The sequence below is a fragment of the Austrofundulus limnaeus genome, unplaced genomic scaffold, assembly GCF_001266775.1.
Source record: "Austrofundulus limnaeus strain Quisiro unplaced genomic scaffold, Austrofundulus_limnaeus-1.0 Scaffold1918, whole genome shotgun sequence".
NCBI lineage: Eukaryota > Metazoa > Chordata > Actinopteri > Cyprinodontiformes > Rivulidae > Austrofundulus > Austrofundulus limnaeus.
In genome coordinates, this window is record NW_013954320.1 from 33,688 (window position 1) to 34,070 (window position 383).

Genomic DNA, 383 nt, shown 5'->3' on the forward strand with positions numbered 1-383 from the left:
GTATATCATTTTCTTACAGACTCAATGTGGAGAGAAGGGTTGCTCATTAAATTAGAACAAAAGGGAATAGTAGGGAGGGTATATAATTGGATATCAAGTTTCTTCAACGATAGAAGAGTAAGAGTTAAGGTTGGGGAGGAATATTCTAGAGATTTTATTGTAAGTAATGGAACACCACAGGGAAGTGCTATCAGCCCAGTATTATTTAACATTATGATAAATGATATTTTTTCTAATTTAAACGATTGCATTAAATCAGCACTTTATGCTGATGATGGGGCCATTTGGATGAGAGGAAGAAATGTGTCCCATGTTATAGAAAACATTAAAAGAGCAATTAATAAAATAGAAAGATGGTCATATGAATGGGGATTCAAAATATC